Source organism: Malus sylvestris, chromosome 8 (genome assembly GCF_916048215.2).
Source record: "Malus sylvestris chromosome 8, drMalSylv7.2, whole genome shotgun sequence".
NCBI classification, from domain to species: domain Eukaryota; kingdom Viridiplantae; phylum Streptophyta; class Magnoliopsida; order Rosales; family Rosaceae; genus Malus; species Malus sylvestris.
The window spans coordinates 24,744,343-24,760,166 of NC_062267.1; positions in this window are offsets into that span (position 1 = coordinate 24,744,343).

Below are 15,824 nucleotides of genomic sequence, written 5' to 3' on the forward strand. Positions count from 1 at the left end.
TCAAAGCAGAAAGAAAGAAGCCTTTTGGATTGATGCAGCCACTTCCCGTTCCAAAGTGGAAATGGGAAAATATTACTACGGATTTTGTGTACAAGCTTCCTCATACACAGAATAGTTATGATGGCATTTGGGTGATAGTTGATCGGCTTACTAAGTCAGCACATTTTATTCCTGTGAGAGAGAAGTAACCTTTAAGCCGATTAGCTGAGTTTTTCATATCGAAGATTGTGAAGTACCATGGGATTCCAGTTAGTATTATCTCGAATCGTGAACCTAGATTTACTTCTAAATTCTGGACGGCATTCCAGGAAGCTCTTGGTTCGAGATTATTTTATAGTATAGCATATCATCCTCAAACAGATGGACAATTAGAAAGGACTATTCAGACGTTGGAAGATATGCTGAGATATTCAGTATTGCAGTTTGGTGACGTTTGGCATAAGTGGTTGGATTTAATGGAATTTGCCTACAACAACAACTTTCATTCAAGTATTGGTATGTCACCATTTAAGGCATTTTATGGCAAATCTTGTTGTACACCTTTGTGTTGGTCAGAGATTGGCGAGAGAGTTTTAGTGGGCCCTGAGATCGTGGATTAGACTACGCAGAATATTCAGGTGATTAAGTTTAACCTGAAAGTGGCACAGGATTGACAGAAGAGTCTAGCAGACAGACATGTCATTGACCGGGTGTATAATGTAGGTGATTGGGTATTTCTGAAGCTATCACCATGGAGAGGTGTAGTACAGTTTGGAAAGAAAGCCAAGCCGAGTCCTAGGTACATTGGACCGTATATGATCATCGAGCGAGTTGGTGAGGTTGCTTACAGGCTTGAGTTGCCTCCGGAGTTGTCCAAAGTGCACGATGTGTTCCATGTCTTTATGCTTTGTCATTATGTTTCAGATCCGTCACATGTGATACCTTCTCAACCTCTGGAAATTAATCCAGACTTGTCTTATGATGAGGAGCCAGTGACTATTTTAGATTGGAAGGATAAGGTTCTAAGGAATAAGACAGTACGTTTAGTGAAAGTTTTGTGGAGAAATTACTCGGTGGAGGAAGCCACCTGGGAGACAAAAGACCGAATGAGAGATATGTATCCAAGGTTGTTTTATGATTATTAGTGGATTATATTTATTGCGTGAATTTCGGGGATGAAATTTCTTAAGGGGGGTAGGTTGTGACAGCCCGTCCCGAAAGATATTCCTTGATTATGTGAAATGTCTAGAATACCTTTGGATGTCGAGTACATTGTGTGATGTTGTGGTTTGAGTTTGGGTTTTAGACTAATTTAATTAGTTCCTAAGTTTTTGGAACTTAAAATTTATGGTTATTGTTTGTTGTGATTGGCTGTAAACTGGACCACACACACACACCAACACATTCCCTTACCCGTTGACCTTTCTCTCTCTTCCCTCTCTCAGTTTTCATCCATTGTCCGTATAATTGTACGGTCAACTTCAAACCAGCCTTTGCAGGCGCGGATCAAGGCTGTGAAGGTGGTCTTTATGTTCTTTGTGAACTCAGGAACACATCCATACCAATTGTAGTACGTGAAACCCGAGAACCCAAGAACCTCGATTTGGAGTAATGTTCATGCACTCGTAATCGTGAAGTTTTCAAGGAGTTTTAAGGTTATAGGGAGCCTTAAAACATCTTCACGAAGCTCGAGGAGTAATTTTGAAGTGATTTGGACGTCGGGAAGCTTGGGTTTAGCTAGTTGCAGGTTTGGCCGGAATATCGAAGGTTTTTCAAGTGACTTTCCGTTGGTTTTAAGTCCCCAAAGTGGTATGAATATGTTCTTCTCATCTTAAGCTTCAATTTGGTTTAAATTTCGTGAATTTTGGATAAGAAATAAAGAAGATATGAAGTTTTAAATTTTTTCCAGTTTTCGACGATTGCAGCGGTAACCGGTGATGGACTCCGGAGAACCAAGGAAGAAGTAGGAGAATATTTCGTCAAAGTTGACGGAATATTCTAACGCCGTCAGGTAATTCTAACTGCATATTCTGATTTCTCATATAGGTGAGACCTATCCTGAGGACGAGCGCCATCAATCGAGGCTCGGGGGCTACGACCCTTCGACATATCAGTAAGTGGGCTTTTGGTTTTTCCGTATATACTTATATACTTGAGATTTTCCCAGAAAATGAATTTGAATGATTATATATTTTGAAATGCCAAGCAAAGTATCTGTCTATTTTATTATGCATTAGTAGTTGCATACATTCATGATTTGTGCTGCGGACGCACAGGTAAGTGCTAGGTAAGTTCATAAATTAAAGATATGAGATTGCTTCAGTTATGCGAGATATGATGTGATTATGTGAGATATGTTGAGAGCTCATAAACTTGCACCCCGATGTTAGTGCTCCTGCTCGGAGTTAGGGCACAATCCTTCACGTGATGTTCACTTCCCACACCATATGCTCACCTTGGATCCAAGTTAGGTGCACAGGCTTGTCGTACAGACCACTATAGGTGGTTCCGATTCGTAGGTGACCCGCAATCATTCGCACAGCCTTCACGTGATCGTAGCACTAGAGCATATTTATTTTACACTTAGTCTTGTCGTACAGACCACTTTAGGTGGTTCTGACTCATGTGTAGGATTTGATATGATTGAGATTGGTTATGAGCTATAGACCTAGCCGTGCAGGTCACATAGGTGGAGCCGGTTGATATGACATATGGCATTGATACAATTTAACTGAATTATTTATGGCATTTCTTTGAGATACTTTGGCATGGTATATTTCTATGATTTTCATCTTGGACATGATTTCGTTATAGCATATATTATTTATGGGGAATTATACAGGTTTTACGACGAGTAGTTAGAACTTTTAAGAAATGAAATGATTTTGAAAAGCTTTGTTTTTGCCCACTCACACTTTTTGTTTTGCGCCCTTCCAGGTTTTTGGTAGAAGTGATTTGGTGGATCACGAGGATTTCGTTGGTGGTTCTGACAGAACATCATAAATGTAGGATTACCTTTGGGTGTCGTCTATTTAGTACTTGTCCAGTCGAATTGCACTTAGGCTATTTTTGTTCTGATGGTGTATTTCACATTTAATCTCACCTTTGCACCTTATCTTATTTAGTACTCTAGTTGATTTGGTTTTTTATTCATTCGTATTTCTCTATATCTGTATTGCTTCCACACTATGCATATAGTTACGTCACTCCCACGTGACGGGCAGCACGCCCTGATTTAGGTCGAGGTGTGTCATATATGGGTACATTCTTTTTTATTTGATTTTAAAATGTATCAATGTCTAGTTTAATCAAAGAAATTTACTAATGTTATCAAGCCTAATTTTTTTTTTTTTTTTTTTTTTGTGATTTTGAAGAATGTACCCTTGTTTTGATACAATAATTTTTTGGTTAATTTTGATGAATGTACCCATCTGTACACACACACACACACACACACACACATACACACACAATAGTATATTTATATTTTAATATTTTTAATCCGACAAATTATGGTTTTATATTTAGAATCTCATTTATATAAACAACTAAAAAATTTAGTTTTTAATTTTAAAAATATAGTAACGTACATAGAAATAAATTATCACATTAATTTCAAGGACTTCAATCAAAAATTGAAAACCAACAAGATTTCAATCAAAGAATATTTATAGATAGGGACCGGACCGTATCCAAAGTCTCCATAATTTTTATTATAAAATAATAAAAATTAATAATTTGATTTTTAATTTTTGAGTTTCTCCCGAAAAATGCTCTTTAGACTAGAGCATGCTAACCCACCCCTCGTCTCCACCCTCCATCAAATCTCCACCTCCCCTTCACTCTCCGTTTCCTCTCCACCGCCCTCCACTATCCGACCCGCCCCAAACTGGTCAACATCCGCGCCCGAGCTCGCCAGCTCCAAACTCGCCACCTCTGGACCTACGCCCTAACCTTTAGCTGCATCGCCGAATTTGTATGTCATTGTCCTCAACAACTTCCAAGACTAGCTCGTCCCCAACATCAAGTTCTGGGTCAGCGACCTTGTCCTCGAAGGCAGCGTTGTCTAGTCATCTTCCTCGCCGGAGATGGAGTTCGTCGTCACTGATTTCAGATCATGACTTCAGCTTGACATCTTGTAGGCCGGTCTCAAGGTCTGTTAATTTTGGGCTAGCCTAGATACCAGCTTGGGCTGGGTGCCAGGCAATCCCGTGGGCTGGAGAGACTTCTCTAGGTGCCAGGCCATTTTTTTGGCTGTGTGCCTGCCTATCCCACCCCCGTTGGAAGTGCTCTAACCCTTTATTTTGTTGTTGTTGTTTTTTTTTTAATATTAACTAGCATTTACCTACACACTCACATTTTTTTAGAAAATGAGAATGAGAGATGGAGAGAGAACGTGGGCACGCCCGGGGGGGGTGGGGGGGTGGGGGGGGGGCGGGGTGGGGTGGAGGTTTTTGTTTTTGGTTTTTTTATTTTTAATATTGGAGGTACGTCACGCCCACGTGACGGCCAGCACGCCTTGATTCTAGGATCGAGGTGTGTCAGTTGCTCTGATACCAAACTGACACACCTCGATCCTAGAATCAAGGCGTGCTGGCCATCAGGTGGGCGTGACGTAACCAAAAGTGCGATGCGGAAGCAAAAGATAAAAGAAATACGAAGGAATAAAAATCAACTACTAGCAATAAAATCCAACTAGCATGCTAGAGTGAGTTTAAGTGTGAAACACACATATTCAGAGCATTAGTACTAAGTGCAGTCAAGTAGGACCATTACTAAATTACAACACTTGAAGGTGATTCCTACATTTATGTAGTCTGTCAGAATGCCGTGGGAATCCTCGTGAGCCACCAACACTGCTAACTAGAACCTGGAGGGGCGCAAAACAAGATTGAGTGGGTCAGTAAAACAAACCTTTTCGGAAATATTTCATTTAACAACACTTCTAACCCCTCATTGTAAAACCTGTATGCTTTCCCAGAAAAATAGTATATACATAATCATATATCACAGCAAAACTCAAATCACAAGTCTTTAACACTTTTCAAGAATATGCCATGCTATAATTCAAAACATGATAAGGATGCATCAATATAACAGGTGAAATAATGAATCAACCGGAGACCCTGCAACTATCCTGTACGGTTAATTATATAGCTCAATATCCAACCCAACCGGAGTCACCACTGTGACCTGTACGACACTACTCTGCACATAAATCGGAACTACCTGAAGTAGTCTGTACGACAAGACTGGTGTAAGAATTTCTCTCATCAACAGCTGTATAATAATCTAAAGTCACCTACAAGTCGGAACCACCTCTAATGGTCTGTATGACAAGCACCTACTTGGATCTAAGGTGAACGTGTGGTGTGGGGTGAATAATATAAGCACTAACACCAGGGGTGCAGGTTATGAGCTCTCAACACAATTCACATCATCAATAAACCATATGAACAACATAAAACTCACATGATACTCACTTGTGCGTCCACAGCACCATTTCACATATATGCATCAAATACTAATTCATATATTTCATATAATATGCATGCATGGCATTTTAAAACATACTTTCATTTATATTCAATTTTTGGGAAAAATCAGTAGTATATAGGTATAAACAGAAAATAACTGTCCACTCACTAGTAAGTTGAAGGGTCGTAACCCCCATGACGCCCTTGAATGCGTTCGTCCTCGTGATAGGTCTCACCTATATGCGAAACAACTATAAAAACGTTATTTAAAGCACATAACCAACAATATGTAATAACTTCTCATACGATGCTCAAATTGGGTATATGAATATACCACAGTGATCTACTCGACGTCACAGACGTCGAGGTATTTTTAGAAAAAAATTTCAATGCCGCACGTGCCCCCACGTGCTGGGATAGGCACGGGCCTACACGCCCCCACGCGCATCATCTCCTTCCTCCAATCGCCGGATTGGTTTTGCCAGCGACAGAAGAGTCGCTGGTTTCTGGGAAATTTTCAAACTCCTTGTTCTCCGTCTATTCTCAACCATTTTTTACGAAATTTATACCAAAATTAAGCCCTAAGCATGTAGAATCACAATGAACTAATTTAAGGCTAAAAAACACACGAAATCTCACCAGAGAAAATCCAAGAAAACCAGCCAACTTTGAACCCTACGATCCCGACGTCCAAAACCTTCAAACTAAGTACTCCGAGCTTCCTTGGGACCTCACTAAGCTCCCTGTAAGCTTAGAATTCCCTGACAACCAACATTTCACGTGTGCATGAACAGTGACATTAAACTGGGTTACGGTTTCGACGTGATATCGAGGGTTTCCAGTTATAAAAATAGTACCAATCGATTCGGGAGGTTGCAAGGATGAAGGAACTCACCTTTTTGACGTCGATCCGTGAAAATTTGAGGGTTTTTTATTCTTGTCTGTACGAGTTCGAGAGGGAGAGAGAGGAAGAGTGAACTGAGAAGGATGAGAGAGAGAGAGCACGGGGTAGAAGAGAGGGTACGTGTCCCGTGTGTGGTCCAACCAAATCAAACCAAAATCCAAAATCCTTTAAGTCCCTAACCACACAAAAATGCATACAATTTTAATCTACTTAATTTATTTTCCAATAATTTAGGAGAGTATGCATTAATCAATTGACATGTCACACGTACCTTAATAGCCTTTAAGGGCAATTCCGTCATTTCACATCCACGATAAATAAATTTCGGGACAGGCTGTGACACCTAAAGTGGTCTGTACGACAAGACTATGCACCTACCTTGGATCCAAGGTGAACGTAAGGTGCGGGAGGAGTACATCACGTGAAGGACTATGCCTTGGCCACTGGCAGGAGCACTAACACCGGGGTGTAGGTTTATGAGCTCTCAATTCATCTCAACATAACATGTACGATTCATGGGCAACCCGTACGACAGTGTAGGAGTTGCTTAAAACATTATATAGTCATGCCATAACTCCATTTCAACTAATACCATAAACTCACCTAAACTTACCTGAATGTCCTGTGTTCACCTTTGCACTTCAAGCGTTCACAATAATTATGTGCAGGTAATATACATATAGATAATCCATGATGCAATCTAATACTCAACCATGTTATAGCATTTTCAATTATGTACATATATATATATATATATATATATATATATATATATAATGGCATAAAAATGCATAAGCTGTAACGCCTTACTCCTGAACTATTTATTTTCGGGAAATTATCGGTGATAAGCCCAACTAGACACTAGTTTAATTAACTATCATTAAATACGTTTCCGCACTTCTAATCCTTGATTCTTCTCACATTGATTTATGACTAACATTTAACTACTAATTCATATGTTAAATCTCACATTTTCCACCAATGTCCCTCACATTACTCAATCCCCTAAACAAGGCTATTGTCTCAATTATTGTATGGCTGCATCTAACGTCTCGTTAAATTGCCTACGTACCCTAAATAGGGATCAAGCCATTCGTAGTTCACAATAATTACTTCAAAACATTCACAGTAATCGTAAGCAATAATCAATTTATAAACGTTTATGGAATTATCAATCATATATATATATATATATACACGATAGAAAGGAAAAGACTCACTCACCTAGATTTTATGCTACAACTCCCTAGCACACACATAGAGACGTCACGAACAATCGGCTCATGTGACCAATTATCAAATCACATCTCATAATTCTTATCGATAAAATACATCATTTACATAAAACACACCCCTACGATTTGATCCGGAAGATCCACATCACGGATTTCCAATCCGTTACTTCCAAAGATCCACATTATGCTTCTAGAACAACATCCTAAAATTTCATTACGATCCAACGGTCGGATCTCTGCCAATTGCCAAAAACCATGTGGCGGTCAACATTTTATTTTATGAACTTACAAATCCAATTCGAAAAGATTCGTGTATCAGATTCATGATCCGTAAATTTCTATGGTCCTTAAATATTATGTACTATAATGTATTAAAGTTTGGTGATGATCCAACGGTCGGATCGTCAATTCACATTTTACCAAGTCGCGTATCGTAAGGGATTTAGGTTCAAACGATCAACCTATGTTATACAATTACCAAAACTGAACTCAAGGCATCTAATTTAACCTAAGAGTAGCATTGACGGTCCTTTGGCCATGTGCCGCCATGGGTGGCGGTCGGCCGCCTCAATTTGTCGGAAAATCCAACTATTTCCAAAAATTACCAAAATTTACATGAATGAAGATCTCAATGAGTAGAGTAAGTTTCATACCTGTGACCAAGGCCATTTTGGCCAAGAAACACCTCAATTTTACATAAATCAGTCGGAAACCCTAAAGAGGGTGTGCTTCGATTGGACCTCCATGCTCACTCCGACGCCTCCACAAGTGTTTGGGCTTTGTTCCTGAGGTTGAGGGGAGTCTATGGGTGGTGGTAATTGGTTGGGTTAACTTCAATTTTTACGGATTGTTGTCATACACCCATACGGCCCCCATCGGTTTTTCCTTCGAAATACCACCAAATTCTTCTAATTTTTGGGATGAAAATGGAAGGGAGAGGGTTAGGGTAGTATTTCCAGGTAGTGATGCAACACAATTCACCAAGAATTGGCCGGAAACTGCACGGATTTGGCCTTGATACTCGGTCGGGTCGCACGGGTCAATGAGAAGACCCGATTTCTCCCTCCTTCTCACCTTCCCTCCTTTCCCTCCTTTCTCTTCTCTCTAGTTGGTCAGTCCCCTCTCTTCCTCTCCTCTGGTTGGGCAGCAACCCTCCTTTCTGCTCTCTCCCGTTCCCCATTCTTCTTTATTCCTCCCCTAATTCTTACCAAAATTACTCTTAAAATAATGTAATGGTACTTAAAAAATTATAAAATAATAAATGGTAATATCAATATCCCAATCCGCTCCTACTTGCGTCTACGCGGCCGTATTGTCGAGTACTACAGAAATACGCTAAAGGAATATTTCATACGTCTCACTATAAGTTGGTCAACATAAGTCAATACCCTCGCCTCTCAAGGCATTTTCGTAAATTCACACCTTTAAAATTAATAAAATTCTAGAACTAGGGACGCGTTGTCACAAAATATCCTACTAAATAAATAATTATTGCTCAATGGTCATAAAACTGCTTTCAAATGAGTTATAAAAGTTTTCCTTAATGCTCACAGAAATATTTTGCAAAAAATAAAAAATTTGTATTTTTGACCAAAAATGTGGGTTAACACTCATGGTTTTTAGTCGGTTTTGCAAATTCGTACATAAATCGTCGTTCAAATGATTTATTTTCACCATTGCCTCACCGTGAAGTTTTGAAAATTAAAGTAAGACTTTCCGTTGATAGTCTTGAGGCTGGAACCTCATTTTAACAATGTTTTGAGCCTCACTACTATGATTTTCACTTAATTTCTTAGTTTTCGGTTTAAATATTATACTAAAATATAAATTATTACTAGGTAAATCATAAAACCTCTTCCAAATGTCTTATAAAGTTTTCTTTAATGCTCACGGAAAATACTTCGCGAAAATAAAAAATTTGCATTTTTTCCAAAAAAATGTGGGTGTTAGGCGGCCATAACGCACAGAAAGCAAGGCGGGCTCCACTCACTGAAAATGCGACGATCTTTTGGTATGAAAAACGAGGCATGATCCATTGTGTAAACTGACTCTGCTCGGGGCATGGAAAGGAGACACAAAACGAGGCAGTCCTGCGCACGAAAAATGAGGATATAAATGTAAAGGCCTAATCGGATAAATGGTCCTTGTGGTGACAAGGTAATCAGAAGATAGCCCCCGTGATAAAAAAAATTAGGATTTAAACCCTCGTGGTGTAATCCATTAGTAAATTTAGTCAAAAAGTGATTTTTCCGTTAAATATCCATTAAATGCAAGGATAAAAATGTACTTTAACATGTGTACACCTTCTTCTTCGTCGTCTCTATGCTCTGTTTGTAATTTGCATTTTCGGTCTTCCATTTCAGGATGCTGTATTTTGCATTATCAACACCTTTTTCCCCAGAACAAAATATCCTGCAAACCCACAACTATCAACACAAAACCCACTTCAGAATTTCAATCAAAACCTATAATTTAAACAAAAATCAACTAAAGTACCATTTTGTAAGTGGGTCTGAAGAGCCCTTCAATAAAAGCTACCATAAACAAGTCAAAGAGCCATGGAGTCACGCCGAGGGCGGCCCAGAAATACGACAGGGCGCCCAAAACCAGAACAGTACCGGGGGCCGTGAGCGTCAAGTCATCGAATTTGGGGACTAGTACTTCTATATATGACGTCGCCGCACTTCATCACCATGCATAGCAGCCCCAATCCCACACCCAAAAACATGTCGTGGACGGCGTGGATTAACTTGCCATTGTCGGACGTGAACACCAACAACATTTTAGAGTTTGAAATTGTGATCCTTGATGAACTATGTAGCTGGGATTCGACTGAGGGTTTGATTTTGAGTTTTTTTGTTGAGAAATGGGTAGATGGGTTTTGATTGGTGAGGACGGAGCTTGGCCACTCCGATGAAGGGATCCATGTGCTGGTCCAATTGAAGAAACCCATGTGCTTGCTGATATGCAAGATGCAATATACAACATCCCGAAATGGAAGAAAGTGAAATTACAAAGAGAGGGAAGAGGAAGGTATACGGGTCATATTACATTTTTATCCTGTATTTAACGGAAAATTAACGGAAAATTAGTTTTGGACTAAATTTACTAACAGAGTATCACCACGAGGATTTAAATCCTAATTTTTTAACCACATAGCTTATCTTCCAATTACCTTATCACCACGATGACTGTTTATCCGATTAGGCCAAATATAAATGTAAAGGCATCCAAATCTACATAAAGTAACGGAGGAAGAAAAGAAAATTCAATGAAAAAAGAAAAAAAGCAGAAAATAAATAAATAAAATAGAAAAAGAAACGATCGGTACTTGGCTACCAATTGTCCACAAGAGGTAGCAACTTCTTTTAGTGTCATTTGCTAGCTTCTTACCGATCCTCCCTTTTCATTTTTTTTAATTAATGTTTCTTTTATTTCTCTTACCATAACAACAAATTATCATACTCATGATCTTCAAAATATATTTTTCCGCGCAAAATCTATTATAATTCATATTTAAACACTTGTAATTAGCAATTTAAAACCTAATTTTAAAAAATATTTGAATTTAATAGTGGTTACTCAAATAAAGTAACCTATGAAGAAAAAGCTAAAAGAAAAAAAAAAGACAAAAAGAAAAAAAATAAAATGGAATAGGAAAAGATCGGTACCACGCTACCGATCCTCGTCAAGTTGTACTTAAATCATCGTTCAATCTATTTATTTCACCTTCGCCTCTATGTGAAGTTTTGGAAATTAAGGTAACACTTTCCCTTGGGGTTCTTGAGGGTAGAACCCCATTTGACAATGTTTTGGGGCTCATTACTATATTTTTCACTTATTTGTTTAGTTTTCGGCTTAAATATTCTACTAAATAGACTTTTATTGTTCAATAAATCATAAAACTGCTTCCAAATGCATTATAAAGTTTTCTTTAATGCTCATGGAAAATATTTCATAAAAATAAAAATTTGCATTCATGACAAAAAAAACATGGCTCACAATTTTTAGTCGGTATTGTAAATTCATACATAAATCGTCACTCATACTATTTAGGGGTGTGCTATCCACACACCCCATTTTACTTCTCACACACCCCTTGATAATTTATGTCCGTTGATCTTCTTCAATTTATCCGATCTGACGGCCGAAAATTAAAAAGGTGTGTGAGAAGTAAAATAGAGTGTGTGAATATCACACCCCTACTATTTATTTTCATCTTCGCTTCATGGAAATTTTGAAACTTAATATAAGACTTTCCGTGAATATTCTTGAGGGTGGAACCCATTTTAACAATGTTTTGGGCCTCATTACTACATTTTTCATTTATTTTATTAGTTTTAGGCTTAAATATTATAGTAAATATACATTTGTTGTTCGGTAAACCGTAAATATGCTTCCAAATGCCTTGTAAAAGTTTTCCTTAATGCTCACGGAAAATATTTCTTGAAAATAAAAAAATTTCATTTTTGACAAAAAAACTTATGTTAACACTTACGTTTTTGCCACGTAATACTACGGTCTAGTGGTATTCATTTTCAAGTGAGAGGTCTTAAGTTCGATTATCGCCAAAGGTGAAGTTGAACCACATTGTTATGGCAAGCCCATTGTAAGGCTTAGCACACTCCTCCACTTAGTGTAGATACTATCGTTTGTTAAAAAATAAAAAATAAACACTCACTGTTTTTAGCCAATTTTGCAAATTTGGACATAAATCATCATTCAATCTATTTATTTGCATCTTCGCTTCACCGTGAAGTTTTGAAAATTAAGGTAAGACATTCCGTGTGTAACATCCCACATCGCCCAGGGGAGTGGATCCTGTAAGTCTTATATGTATATTCTCATCTCTACCTAGCACGAGGCCTTTTGGGAGCTCACTGGCTTCGGGTTCCATCGGAACTCTGAAGTTAAGCAAGTTCGCGCGAGAGCAAACCCATAATGGGCGACCCACTGGGAAGTTCTCGTGTGAGTTCCCAGAAACAAAATCGTGAGGGCGTGGTCAAGGCCCAAATCGGACAATATCGTGCTACGGCGGAGTTGAGCCCGGGATGTGGTGGGGGCCTAGGCCGGGATGTGACATATATATGTTTTTCTTTAGTACAATATATATTTTCACCAAGCAGTGAGAATTTTGGTTAAGCCACACAAAAGTTCGTTATAATAGATTAGTATCAAACTTGCAAAATACTAAATTTAAACCTACGACCTCTCCATATACACGTAATTACAAGCGGAGGTATATTTCATTTATATGTTTTAGAAATCACTAATTTTCTTACCAAAATGTTTGAAATAAAATATGTTAGAATATAGAGTCCCCACACCTAGTCTTGGGTCCAATATAATTTAATACCCGATAAATTAATAACTTCGATAGTTAATATTTTTGGCCGATCCCAACTTAGGAATAACAAGCTAAATTGATACTTTGGTAAATTTATAAGATAATACATTAAAAAAATAATCATACACATCCCACGTGATATATAAATTAATAATTTCATAATTTATTTACCAAAAGTCAATACCCTAAATTGACCAAAAGTCAACCGTCGGTCAAAGATCAACTGTAGGGTCCACAACCCTACGTAACTTAATTCAAAAGATCTGCATCTTAGATTTCCGATCCGTAACTTCCAAAGATCTACATTGTGCTTCTAAAACATCATACTAAAGTTTCATTACAATTCAACGGTTGAATCTCCGCCAATTGTCAATTCAAGTGGCAGTCAACGTTTTATTTCTCTCTTACAAATCCAATTCAGGAAGATCCACACGTTAGATTCCCAATATGTAAGTTTCTAATATCCTCGAATACTACATACTATAATTTATTAAAGTTTGGTGATGATCCAACTGTCAGATCGTCAATTCACATAATGTTCAAGTAGTTGTCTTTATCAAAACTATACTCAAACGATGAGATTTCATCAATCAAACTTCACCTATGGAATTGGGGTGTTAAACTTAGCTTAGAAAGGTCAGGGGGTGACTCAGCTCAAGCGCCGCCGCACACGGTGGTCGGCCATCCCGATTCGCCAAAAAATTCAACTATTTCAAAAAATTCTCAAATTTTATAAAAATGAAGATCTCAAAGAGTAGAGCAAATTTTATACCTGTGACCGTCCAATTTGGCCAGGAAAGGCTCCAATATCACTCAAACCCACCGAAACCCTAAAATGGGTGAACTTCGATTCTCCTTCTTTGGTGTTCCAACGTCTCTACCACTGGTTGGGTCTTGTTCTTGGGTCCAAGGGAAGTTAATTAAGGGTAGTTTTAGGTGGTGGAACTTGCCGGAATGGAGGAATTGTTGTCGAGCACCTCCGGTGCTCCAGTGAAATTCCTCGCGGGCTAGGACCTAAAAACCCTTAAATTTGGATGGAGATGGTAGAGGGAAGGTGGTGAAGTAGATTATAGGTGATGGATGTGCGAAATTCAACTGAAAAATGGTAGAAATTGGCCGGAATTTTGGCCGGATCATACCTGGGTTCATAATGTGCACGGGAAAAGGGGGATCCTTCCTCTTGATTGGCTGCCCTCCTATTCATCTAATTGGTCCCTGGCCCTTTTGTCTGATTGGTCCACTCCTTCCTCCCTAATTTCTAATTGGTTACAATTCCCACATGGTGGGAGTTTATTTTCCTTTAAATCTATAATTTAGTGAAACAACTTCAAATGTCCATAAATATACCGTTATAATCTGGACTCGCGAACGGCTTTCGCCTATGCGTTCGTACCAACGAGTATTACACAAATGCGCCAAAAGAATCAATCATATGTTCCTCTAGACGATGGTCAATAGAAGTCAAAATCCTTGCCTCTAGGGCATTTTCATCAATTCCCTTGATTAAAATAAATAAAAAGGAAATTTTAGGGACGGGTTGTCACAATCTACCCACCTTAAAAAATTTCGTCCCCGAATCTTGAAATCATTTGCTAAACATAATGTACTCCAAAAGATAGGAAAAGGTCTATATACGTATATAATAACATAAAGTTATTGTACTAAAATTAAAACTAAACATAGACTATTTTTCACCTACGCACTCGTTGCATTACGTACCCCGAAAATGAACATGTAGTATCTTTGGGTTGAGCCCAGAAAATAAATAACTAACTAAATAAGTAAATACAAATGCTAACATAGAATGACTTACTTGTCTATTTGCTTAACGAACCCAACGAATAAGTCATTGATATTACGGTCTGCAGCCCACAATACCAACAACTTACTGTTGTCACAATAAGCAAGTAACAAATTCCTGAGGGTGCAATATTACCATATTGCCTCTCATTGGGAAATATACATACATCGTTCATCCAAGTCTCAATCGTGCTCACGCACTACCCTCACGGGTAACATTAACAATAATCATAATTTTTCAATATCATAATCTCGATCATCCAAATACCTGTTCGCAATACTCATTTTCCAAACATGTTCAGTGCATAAAATCTCTATGCTAAGGCTTAGACAATACCATAGCCAAACCAGAAATGTAACCATAGTTACACATAACTCTAACCAAGGTAAGTGCTTGCCATGACTGGCTACAACTGTAAAATATTGAAAAGCAATATGTCCTTCAATGTCCGGATAGTTCGTTCAGACTAACCATTAGCCTGAGGGTGAAATGCGATACGTGACAAAGCTTAATACATATGACCCTCAAGAAAGCTTCCCAAGACTTGGAAATGAAACATGTGTCACGGTGATATATAGTAGCGACATACACACCATATAACCCAGCAATGCAGTTCATAACACTATAGTGAGCAAGTTCATATTGAATTTTCCCTCGAGTTTAGCAAAACTACACCAATAAAAACAATCAAGAATTTGAAAGTCAAATAAGTCCGACAAATCTAGAATACCAGGAAATTGAAATTAACGTATAACATCTCACTACAACGGTAGCTTCTGGAACATTTAATCACCAATGGTTAAGATTCGTTTAGCAGAGTATTTGTTGGGTGATTGAGAATTTAACGTTCACGACTAAATGTCAAAGTCCTAGCAACTCCTCTAGACGATTTGCTTGTTTCAAAAATAATATATAGTGTAGTAGGGTAGACACGGACCCAAAATTGACTAGAATACCTTCTAGCACAAAGAGGTGAATATGGAATCCACATCAGAATATACGCTGGTCTAAACGCCCAAGAAATCTAACAATTTCATGAATGAGGAATTTTAAGTGATCAAAAATGCAGTCCCTCTAGAAC